The sequence below is a fragment of the Fukomys damarensis genome, unplaced genomic scaffold (assembly GCF_012274545.1).
Source record: "Fukomys damarensis isolate Sample0158 unplaced genomic scaffold, DMR_v1.0_HiC HiC_scaffold_36, whole genome shotgun sequence".
In the NCBI taxonomy this organism is placed as follows: Eukaryota; Metazoa; Chordata; class Mammalia; order Rodentia; family Bathyergidae; genus Fukomys; species Fukomys damarensis.
The window spans coordinates 10,183,753-10,196,017 of record NW_022900948.1 but is presented as its reverse complement, the minus strand read 5'-3'; the positions used below and the strand labels follow the sequence as shown (position 1 = coordinate 10,196,017).

Sequence of the window (12,265 nt, the reverse complement as noted above, 5' to 3'; positions counted from 1 at the left end):
AAAAAAAAAAAAAAAATCTAGACCTAATGCAGAGGGGCACAGTCTGAGGACTTATAACAGTAAATTATAGCTAGCAGATTTGGTAAGACGGTTGAAGGAATCCAACCACTGCCATTTTAGGCTGAACAGAGACTACTTTATATGTGTTTCCCCTGCTATGCTTGTACACCTGCTGAAGATGTATAATCATGAGGTAATGAGGCCCTGTAAACACAGCCACACCCCTAATTCCTATCATTATTCAGCCCTGCTCTTGTTTAGCAGCCACTATTCTCTGTTCATTCCCAAGTCTTGTCCTTGGTGGGTACCCACAACTCCTTTTCACTGAACTCTCCCCCTCAAAAGCCTCATTTTGCCTTTTTCATTTCACAGCCTGCCATTATGCTCATAACCTTATAAAGACATAATCTGTATGTGAGTAGCTGCTCTGGTGAAGTCCAGGATGGTCTCTTGCAAGTTTGTTCTGAAATAAAACCTTTCTGTTGAGCTTATACCTTTGTTTCTTTTCCACCTTTTTTCCTACCAACTCTATGTTTTTCTTTTTCTCCTGTATTACAGAAAATTCCCCAATTTATAAACATTTGAATTGTGAACTTTCAGAGGTGTACTGTACAAGATTCTCAGGTGTACTTTATATGACCCACTTGTCAGATTATGAACATATCTGCCTTATGAACGTTCTTCCAGTATGAAACTCATTCATAAATCAGGGACTCACTGTATGCCATCTTCACTTCAATACATTCAAATCCTACAACTATACACTAAGTATGGACAAGAAGCTTGCAGGAGAACCTCTTTTTCTTTCATCTAAGAATGTAAATGGAAACCCTTCATGTAAGAGAGACATTATGGAAATCCTCATTTTTTTGTGTGTTTGTTTCTTATTACAGGCTCTAGCTGTGTCTTAATTTCAAAGATACATGGCAGCTGGATAGTCATTGGTGAACAAAATAGTAGATACTTAAAAGTTTGAGGGAGAGAAATCATCCTCTCTGGCCACAGGGACTATGATTTGAAGCAGGGGTGGGGGCTGGATCCTTCTTGGCTTTTAAAATTGAGATATAATTCCATATTCCTTCAAATTAATTCTTTGGGATGGGTTTCTTTGTATGTCATATTTTAATGAAAATATTAACAAAGTGCATTCAGTAGGACATTAAAAAGTCATTCGACATGGTTGAGTGGGACTTACCCAGGGATGCAAGGATGGTTTAACATTCACAATCAGTAAATTTAATGTACCACACTGACAGAATGAATGATAGAAATGAGATGTAATCATCTCAACAGGCACAAAATTCACATGGAGGAACTCAACAAACTTTCATGATAAAACTCTCAAAAGATTAAGTACATAATGAATATATCTCAAATACAATAAAGCCCTTATCAGATTCAATGGTAAAAAGTTGAAATCTTTTTCTCTCAGATGATAAGACAAAGTTGCCCTCTCTGGCTGAAAGGTCTAGCCAGAGAAATCAGGCAACAGGAAGAAATAAAAACAGCCCTGCTAGGGAAGGAAGAAGATAAATCATATCTGTTTGTGGAAGATATGAACTAATATAGAAAAAAACCCCACAGTTCTGTCAAAAAATGATTGGAACTGATGAACTTAGTAAAGTTTAGGATCACAAACCAAACATATAGAAAACCTAGTAGCATTTGGAGATAGTAATAATTAAGCATCTGAAAAGAAATTAATAATGTAATCCCATTTAAACAACCACAAATACAAAAAAAGGTGCAAATTTAACCAAGGAGGCAAAAGATCAGTACACTAAAATATTTGAAATACTGATGAAAGAAGTAGAATAAAACAAATGGAAAGACAACTTGTATTCATGGATTTTGAGAATTAATATTACCAAAATGTCCTTACTACTGAATAGAAGTAGAAAAAAACAAATGGAAAGACAACTTGCATTCATGGATTTTGAGAATTAATATTACCAAAATGTCCTTACTACTGAATACAACTTCAAGATTCATTGCAAAACCTATCAAAATTCCAAAGGGAAAAATAATCCTAAAATATCTATGGAGGCAAAAATATCCTAATTATGCTTCCTAATTTCTAAACATACTGCAAAGCTTCAGCAAAGAAAACAGTACGATACTGGCATAAAAACCATAAAAAGCAAAGGCACAAGATAAAGAACACAGAGATAAACCCACACTATGGCCAATTTGTTTTTGAAAATGTTGCCAAGAACATATAATGGAGAAATAACATTTCTTCAAAAAATAGAAAATATGCATGCAGAAGAATGAAACTAAAGCTTATGTCACACTAAATATATATATAATCTCACACTATCTAAACATCAATACAAGATAAAGATCTAAATATAAGACCTAAAAACTTCTGTAAAATGACTAGAAGAAAATATAGAAGAAATGGTTTCCAACACTAGTTTAGATAATGATTTTAAAATATTATCCTGAAATCATAGGCCACAACACAACAGTAGAAAAATGATAAACTAGGTATTCCAGATAGCAAAGGAAACAATATATAGAGTGAAGAGGAAAACCTATAGAATGGGAGAGAATATTTATAAACCATACATCTGAGTATATTTTTTAGCCTTGAAAAGAAGGAAATTTTATCATTTAGATTCAGTTGGAATTGAACATATATTACTGCCCTGCAAGCAACCTAATAGCAAGGAGATAAATAACAGAATTTTAAAAAGGCCAGGGGCCTGAATAAACATTTCTTAGAAGATGATGTATACATTTTCCAACATCATCAGGAAAATGCAAATTAACCCCCCAAAAAGGATATTGGCTCTTTCTAATTCAAATGACTATTACGAAAAGTTTAAAAAATACATAAATAAATAAAACCCCCCAAAGACAAATATGGCAAGGGTACATAGAAAAGGGAACACTTGCACACTGTTAGTAGGAATGTAAATCTACTCAGCCATTTATTTGTAAAGTGGTATGGAAATTCAACAAACTATTACATATAGAATTACCATATGATCCAACAATGCCATTTCTGAGTATATTCAAAGAAAATGGAATAATAAACTCAGAGATGTCTATGATTCTATATTCACTGCAGTATGATTTATAACAACTAAGACAGAATCAACTTAAATTCCATTGAAAATGAATAAAGAAAATGTGACACACACATGAATTTTCTAGTTTTTAAAAAGATGGAAGTTCTGTCATTTGGAACAGTATTGATGAACGCTAGAGCAAATAAGCTAGACATAGAAATATCAGCACTGCCTTATTCATTTATTTTTGGAATCTAAAAAGGTAGAACTTAGAGCGGCAGAGAGTACTATGGTAGTTGGAGTGTGGACGAAATCAGGATATGTAGGTTAAAGGTCAGAGATTTTCTATTAAATAGGATGGATAAGTTCTGGAGAATCTAGTGTACAGCATGGTGATTATAATTAAGGATGTTTTGTAACATATTTTAAATTTAATAAAGGAGTTGATCTTAAATGTTCTCACTAAAATATAAAAAGGAAATTGTGCTGTTATGTATATATTAACTAGTTTCATTGTGGCAATCATTTCATAATATATATGTATACAAAAGTATCATGGTGTACAATGTAAATATATGTGATTTCTATTAATTATACCTCAATAAACCTAGGGGGTAAAACCCATCAGACAATGATTTTGTTATTCTTTCAACCATCATATATGTGTTAAAGAACTGAAGGGGAAAAGTATATTTACTAGTTTGCTTGCTATTCCTTTATTTCTTAAGTTCAAATTTTCTTTCTGATATAATTTTCCTCATAGGTGAACAACTTTTTTTCCTATTTATTTTAGAGCAAGTGTGCTGGTGATGATAAGTATCTTAGTTCTCTTCACCTAAGAATGTCATTATTTCACTTTCATTCTTAAGGGTTAGTTTTTTTTTTTTTCAATGTATAATTCTGAATTGACAGTTGTTTTCCTTAAGCTTTTTAAAAAATGTTTCCCTATTACTTTCTGGCCTCCTTAGTGCCTGATTAGTCCATTGCCATTCATGTTGTTTCTATGCCTTCAGTGTGCTTTTTTCTCTGATTTCTTTCACCAGTTTTGTTTGTTTGTTTGTTTTTTGGTGAGTAGGTTGTATTTGGTTTTCGGTAATTTGATTATGATTTGTATGAGCATGGTTTTCTTTTATGTATTGTGTTTTCCCTTTTTAAAAATTATACACCTTAATGTGGTAAGGGGTGATGTTTCGATACATGTATACATTGTGTAATGTTCAAATCAGGGTAAACTTGTCTGTGTTCAAACAATTATCATGTCTCTATTTTGAAAATATCCAAAGTCCATTCTTCTAGCTTAGTTTAGCTGTTGGTAATATGCAGTACATTATCATTATCAATAGCTGCATTACCATGTAATAGCATACCAGAAATTCTTGCTCTTGTTTAACAATAGCTTAGTATCATTGATCAACCTCTCTCCAGTACTTTCCTTCCTACTCTTCCACCTTTCATAGTACTCTTTCCCAGGCTCTGGTAAGCACCATTCTATTCTTAACTTCTTTTAGATTGACTTGTTTAGATTTCACATATGAATGGGATCATGCAGTATTTTTCTTTCTGTACTTTGTATATTTCACTTCAAGTAATGATTATTAGTTCCATCCATGTTTTTGCAAATGATTAGATTTCATCCTTCTTTATGGATTTTATGGATATTTCTATTTATTGTGTTTTCCTCTGTAGACTATCTTATGCAAAATGTAACACACATAACAAAACAATGAGAGGAAATTAAAACACTTTTATGGAGGTCCATTTTCCATCCTCAATTTGAATTGGAGCAATATTAATTTTAAGTGGACATAAATATGAATAGATTGTAATGCTCTAGAAAATCATTAAAAATATATTGAAATGTAATAAAAAAATCCAAGAGAGAATGAAAGGAGTACTTTATAATAGGAATCTTCAAATAGTCCCAAAAAACTTTTAAAAAAAGAATATTTTAAAACAAAAAAGTTAGTAACAAATAATAAAAAAGTAGATCTGTTAAAACATATCAATAATCACATTAAATATAAAATGTCTAATTATATAAATGAAATGAGATATTGGCAGAAATGACAAAGTAAAACATTAGCCAACCGTATGTTATCTATAAGAAATTAATTTCCAGTTTGGAGCATCATGGAAAACGAGAGGCTGTAGTGTTTAAAGATTCTCAGAAGACACTCACCAAGGTCTACAAGTATAGTACTTGCATACAGGGGGAGAACAACCCAAGCCTGGGCAGGCAATTTGAAGGAGAAACCCACCAGACGAAATTCAGTCACAGCGGTGTTGAGAATGAGAAGCAAGGCCAGATCGTCGCCCTGGCACCGTGTCTAGCCTGATAATACTGCCATCTTGGCAAAATTTCAAAGCTCTCTGAGGGAAGAAGGTGAGTGCAGCAGCAGATGCCAGAGTATCAATAGGTGACCAGCCTGGCAGCCACCTCCCAGTGCGCACTCCCAGTGGGAGACGGATCCAAAGGAGCAAGATATTTGTAAGACAGCGCTAAGGAAAGCGCAAGTCAGAGAATCACAGAGAGCAAGATTTCAATTAAGGTCCTGGAACCACACATTTAGGGTTATGTGGGACTGAAAATTACAGGTTTCTCTTGACTCTCTTGACTCCCTTGAGTCTCTTGACTCTCCTCACCACATTATTACTTTGCTGTGCATCCCTGTGAGCTCCCTGCTGTCACCCCGAAGCATTACAGAATTGCAAGCAGAAGGGCAATCTTCAGCTGAGCTTCACATTCCAGTGAGTCAGTGGACTAAAAAACACACCTTTAAAACAGAACGAGTGGGATGCAGGATCACTGGGGTTGGAGAAAATGAGGCAAATCATCACCTGTAGATGATATTTGCTATCTGCCTCCCAAAAGCACTAATCCCAGATTAGATTAAAAGCAAGAGAATTGCTTTGACCCCTGTTTAAAGGGGCCAGAGTAAACCCCATGAGAATGGGATGCAGTGGTAGTAACATTAGCTCTTATCTGACGAGGAACCCTGAAGTTGCCAGCCTGAGAACTGGTACATAACTGCAGACGGAATGTAGGAAGCCAAGAGCAGTGAACCGGGCAGAGAAAACAGCAAAACCTGTGGCAGAAGCTCCACTAGGAACCTGTAGGTGCAATCTGTTAGTGGAAGAGCCATGGCAAGCCAACAGCATTCTGAGAACACCCAAGGGGAGTGTGTGGTGTGTGTGTGTGTGTGTGTGTGTGTGTGTGTATTTGTGGCTGTGTCCCTTCTTTCTCCTTTGGTTTTTGCTTGGTTTTGTTTTGGTACCGGGGAATCAAACTCAGGCCCTTGCTCCTGCTAGAGGCAGGCGGTGGCACCACTGAGCTAAACCTCCATCCCCCTTGCTTGATTTTTGGAGTGGCAGGCCATTGCATTTATGTGTATATGGTCATAATTATGTATATATATTTCCTACTGTTGCTTTAAAAACATTCCACAAAGGTAGGATACATATACCCACTTCAAAGGCTGTTTTTTTATTTTCTATAACCTGTCTTGATAGTTCAACTTTTGGATACAATGTTCTTACCTCTTCTGTCAACTCCCATCTACAAGTCCATCCTTTTCTTACCTTGGTTATTTTCTCCCTTATACTTTCCCCTATCTCTTGGCTCTTCCACTGTATACGTATTTTTAAATTTTATTCATATTTTCCTCCCTTTCTGTTCATTTTACACGTTTATGCATAACTTATTAAATTAATCTAAACTCTACAGTCTTTTAACATCTCACATTTCATTTCCTTTCACCACGGGTTATTTCATAGGATTTCTAAAATGTATTTTTCAGTTAGGTTACTAATTAGCATCAATCTCCCTCTATCCTCTTTCACAACTTACTTACAGTCTAGTTTCCCATTCTCCTTCCTCACTTCCCGTCCACCTTCACAGTCTCCTCACACTTCTCTTCCTCTACTTATACATAAAACAATTACAAACATTTAATATTTCCTTTATTTCTATTTAGAGTGTTTGTGAAGACCATATGTTTGTCAGCAACTGTACATGAGTATTAATTATTATTTTTATTTTATAACATTTTACATTGACCTGTCAGGTTCTTCTTTCCAAAAGGCTGTTGCTTATGTCTTCTAAAGGGGTTTCTGATAATTTATAAACTGGGTACAATAGCTGTAAAGACTTTCCTGTTTTCTACCTAAAATCCCTTCCCTTTTTTTTCCATCTACTCCCTCATATGTCCTCTAAAATCCTCTTTCCTTTTCCTCTTTTTCTGGGTATAAATATAATATCACCCCAAACTACTTTTTCTTTTTCATCTGCTTTTGTTTCTTTTTACTGTTTGTTTTTCTCAATTTTTATTTTTAAATTTATTTTTAAAACTTTTTTCTTTTATCTTTTCCTTTCTCCCATCCTTTTCTGTCCCATTACTAATCCACTGAATTGCTGGGTTATTAAAAGAGTTGAGGACACGGGTATGGGGAAAAATGAGAACCAAGATCTGTGATGTAAAGATATAAGAGCCCAATGATGAATGTAACTGTACTGTATACCTAAAATGTAACAATAAACTCAATGAGAAAAAAAAAAAGAGTTGAAAGCTTGCTAAACTCTAAGTTGTACACTAATAATTGATTGGTTCTTGTGATATTGATACTATCAACAGTTGTTCTCTTCTTGCAATTCAGTGCTAGGGACCAACTCTTGTACTTTGAGTAAGTTAAGAATGTGTCTGGGCACTGAATCACACCTATACCCTAGGGTACATAAAGGGAGAGATACACTCACTGAAGTGATCTCTATTACACCGACAGAGATTTCTAGCTCAACTGATCTACAACATTTAGCACAAATACAAGAGTCATGAGAAAATTTGTCAATAATATGCCTCAAAAAATTAATAGCTCCCCTCAGGCTGATATCATTTGCACTGAAGTGAAAGAAGTTCCAGGCAAATAACTCAAAAACAAAGTAGTTAAAATGCTTAAAGAGATAGAGAAGAAAAAACAATTTGTGTGAAAAAATTACTAAGATGTTCAATGAGTTAAAAAAGCATATAAATAGCAGATGATGGATTTAATTTAGTAAAATATAGACAATAGGAAAAAGAAATATAGACCATTTACAAATGGGAAGGGGACCAAGAGATGTGTGTATGAGAGGGATATAAAAAGAATTAATGTATGTTATGTACATGTACCAACTACTCACAATGAATGTATTCATTATGTGCCAGAAATATGTGCTAATAAAAATAAGTTATCTATGAGCTTTAAAAAAGAAACAGCTGATTGAATTTAAGACAAAGATGTATATAAATGATGACTTTAGGAATTAATTAAAGGTTATATAAAGAAATTGAGTAGAAATCCTGCAAACGGAGACAAAATTGAAAATCACTGTAATATGACCAATAAGATGAGAAGATATCAGTACAAGAATATTATAAATTGCTCACTTTATCATACTCTTAAAGACAACAGGAAGTTATGAAAGTTGGATTCAAGAACTTCTAGATGACTCCCAATGAACAAACCCAAGAATTATGGGTGCAAAGCAAGGGCAAGAAAAGGAAACTAAAGGTATGAAAAATGTAGTCACAATTAGATGCATTCGTAGGAAAATGGATACATACTGAGAATATACTCCTAAGTGAAGTAAATAAGTCACACATGTGTAAATACTGAATAGTTTCTCTGGTATGAATAAACTATAACAGTACATAAAATCCTAATGATATAATGGACAATGTGAAATAGGAAGAAAAGGGGCTAAAGGTGTAGGGAAAGTGGGAAGGATAGGAGAAAGGTAATAAGGGAAAAGAAAAAAATATGAGAAAATGAAAAAATTGAAATAGTTTGTAAATGGGGAGGAGAGGAGGGGGTGAAGGGAGGGCGGGGACAAGGGGAAAAAATGAGAACCAAGACCTGTCATGTAAAGGTACAAGATCCCAATAATGAATGTAACTGTACTGTATACCTAAAATGTACCAGTAAACTCAATAAAAGAAAAAAGCGACACATTGTCATTAATCTCCTTGAAATAATTTCCCTCACTTTGAATAATCATTTTTCATCCTTCTTACCACTTTCTGAAGGAGTTTTGCAAGTCCTCCTTCATGTCTTTAGAAGGTGTGATAGAAAAATGCAGTGAATGCTGCTGCTGAGTGCCATCAAAGGAAAGGCAGGCTTGAAAAATTTTATGGTGTGTCCTCATCCACCTTGTTCACCAATGCTGACATTGTGTGACTTCGCCAAAGTCAAAATGACCATGAATAGAATAGATCTGAAAAGTTTCAGGACCTAGAGGCAGCCATGGCAGAACAACCAAAGACACACGAGAGGACTTCCAGAACTGCTTTAGAAAGTGGCAAAAATGATGGGATAAAGTGTGTTTGAAATGAGAGAATGTATTTGTTTTTTGTTTCATACTTTTTATTTTCAGATTGAGTGGCTGCTTCTTGATCTTTAATTATTCCCTATATTATCATTCTCAAATATATATTTCAACAAGGTAAAGCCTGGAAGTGGTTCATGATATTTGACAATTCAGAAGTGACTGGATTATATAAATAAAAATATCTGTATAGAGCATAAATCTGTGGAAAAGACAAGCACAATAGCAGTGTGCAAGTGAAGGACATAGACAATGGAGGCATGGACAGACAACACCATTGTGAGGTTATTTGGGATAAGAGAGCTAGAGGAAGGTCACTGGGAGAAGGAAAGTTTTAAAAGTAGGAGAAAAGACTCACTGTGTTTATAAGCTGACAAGGAAAGAACAGTGAACCATTCATAAAAAATTTTGAGGGAAAGTATTTTAAGGATGGTATTAGCCATGTGTTTTCTTCTTGTAGTCTTTTTGTCAAGAAATTTAAAATTCATTTTATTTTGCAATCCCCTTCATACTAGGAAACCAAGTTTCAAATCAATGATCTAAGCTTCTATCTAAAGAATTTAGAAAAAAAGAGCAAAACAAACTCACAGCAAATGAAAGGAAGAAAATAATAAAATAAGAGATCAGTGAATTTGAATACAGAAAACCAGAAAAAAAATGAATATAAAAACTCATTATTTGGAAACAATAATCATATTGACAAATATCTAGTAAAACTAATGAGGAGAAGAGATATAATTACCAATCTGAGAAGTCATATGGAGGGTAACAATTTATAATACTATAAACAACTGTGTGCACATAAGTTTTACATGGATTAAAAATGAGTCCCTTAAAACTATAATCTATCAACATTCTTCAATGTAAAATAAATAGGAAAATGGTCTAATATATGGAAGAAGAGAATGCTTCTGGCAAAGCTCTCAGGAAAATAAACCATCTTACTGTGCCTATTAGAATTTTTGCATAATGGATGACTTTTTTTTCAGCTTTAATTGAGTTTATTGGTACATTTTAGGGATACAGTACATTTACATTCATTGTTGGGATCTTGTAATGGGTGACTTTTGAACATTTGTAGAGATGTTATAAAGGGAGATTCTTAACCTATAGGTTCTGCTAAAATGTTCTGGCAAGATAAGGAGTATATAAACTTGACCACTGGAGAAAAGGCTGAGAGATTACTACTTGTATACATGGAAATTTCTCTCTAGCCATAATATGTTAAGAGTAAATTAAGGTGACTAAAGCTTTTCTTAACTGAAGAAACTAAATTATTGTATGTTTGGATAAGGAGACTTAATGGTAGGCTTAGTTTCCCTGGAATCACAGGAGGAAACTTTAAAGTTTCATATTATTTTGTGTATATAACTGGAAAGTTCCCTAGAATTAAAAATATTGTGTTTCATGAATTCAATAAGTAAATATTTATGGAGAACATGCTATTTCCTACCTACTATTATAGAGATAAACCATTGGGTAGGAGAGACATGTCAGAGATTTTTGTCTCTCTGTTTTTTTTGTACCAGGGATTCAAGTTGGGTCTTTGCACTTGCAAGTCAGGAAACAGCACCATTGATCTAAATCACTGGCCCCTCTCTCTCTGGTTTTATGATTAAATTATTACAGGCAAAGTACCACTGTTTTACTACATTGGAACATATATAGTTTAGGAAACTCCATGTTAGTTTTAACAGAACCAGAAGTCTCAGACATCATTATTTTCTGTGTTCATTTTATTTACCTTGAGTAACTTCATAGCTGAAGATTTTCACTCAATTCCAGAAGTTCTCTAACCATCATGTTCAGTTTATTCAGAATACTTGTGTTTGCAAGTCCACGGGGAGACTGCGGCTGATTTGGAGTGCCACTGAATGGGTAGAAATTGGCCTTGAGTTAAGAGATAAAAATTCAACCAGTTACATTTAGTTAGTGTTAATTATCTCTTCTGCCAATCATGAAATGATTTCTGGAATTGTTGTAGTGCTTCGACACATGGAATAAAAAGACTCATCTCTTTAAGCATTTTTGAATCATCAGTATTAGAGAAGATGTGCACATTTGTATATATGTGTTTATATATGTTCACTAAATAAATACATTGAGAAACAAAATTTCATTCAACAGAGATAGTCATAGTCATGGAATCAGTATAGGAGATAGTATAATATTCTTTAAGTAAAGTGAGTTAATAAGACCAATATGGGTTTGGAAAGCAACATTGCCACATTACCAAATGTGAAACCCATTAACTACTTTAAAACTTTCTTTTCTGGTTTGTAAAATCTTAACAGTTATATAGAAACATAATTAATAATAGCTGGATCATGGAAACAGTGTGTATGTCCACTAACATATGAATGGATATGTAAAATGTGTATTTATGCAGAATTGTGTTAGTTATGTTTCTCTCCTTGCTGAGACAGAATACCTCAACTCCCAAGCAAAAGGGGAAATCTATGAATCAATCTAATGAAAGAAGCACAAGACCTCTACACTGAAAACTATAGCACTGTGAAAAAAGAGATCAAAGAGGATATAAGAAAATGGAAAAATATCACCTGTTCCTGGGTAGCAAGAATCAACAAAGTGAAAATGGTCATACTACCAAAACTGCTATACAGATTCAATGCAATGCCAATTGAAATTCCAACACTATATTCACAGGACTAGAAAAAAGAATCCAAAAATTCGTTTGGAACCATAAAAGACTTAGAATAGCAAAAGCCATCCTGGGCAACAGAGACATGGCGGTGGGTATAACAATTCCCAATTTGAAACTATACTACAAAGCCACTGTGATAAAAACAGCATGGTACTGGTAAAGAAACAGACCTGAGGATCAATGGAATAGATTGGAAGATACAAAAACAATTCCAGACATACT

The 12,265-nt window shown here is 34.1% G+C and overlaps 1 long non-coding RNA gene across 1 annotated transcript in view; it reads left to right on the top strand.

The window, feature by feature from the left end:
* LOC104854405 overlaps positions 1-11,863 on the top strand; it is a 67,267-nt gene extending 55,404 nt beyond the window's left edge. Inside the window, exons 2-3 of the long non-coding RNA XR_778076.1 lie at positions 8,459-8,564; positions 11,805-11,863. This is a non-coding gene — a long non-coding RNA (uncharacterized LOC104854405). The remainder of the gene's footprint in view (positions 1-8,458; positions 8,565-11,804) is intronic.
* The last annotated feature ends 402 nt before the right edge of the window (positions 11,864-12,265 follow it).